The sequence below is a fragment of the Nannospalax galili genome, unplaced genomic scaffold, assembly GCF_000622305.1.
Source record: "Nannospalax galili isolate Female #2095 unplaced genomic scaffold, S.galili_v1.0 scaffold292, whole genome shotgun sequence".
Classification (NCBI taxonomy): domain Eukaryota; kingdom Metazoa; phylum Chordata; class Mammalia; order Rodentia; family Spalacidae; genus Nannospalax; species Nannospalax galili.
In genome coordinates, this window is record NW_008332663.1 from 52,429 (window position 1) to 52,662 (window position 234).

Consider the following 234-nt stretch of genomic DNA (forward strand, 5'->3'; position numbering starts at 1 on the left):
AATATCACTAGTGGGAAGTGTACAAAAGCTGTAATATTTTAGTTTTTAACTTTCGTAAAATCATAAAATACCTTATCATAAGTAATAGCAGAAGTACTATCAAAATTTTTCACAGGCTTAAGAGTGGCTAACAATTTCCATACATGTGATTGAGGAGAGTATAATTTTTGTCCTGATTTCATCTGAGGTCGAGGATTGGCTAGTCCACCATCCACCCAAGCTATATGATTTGCA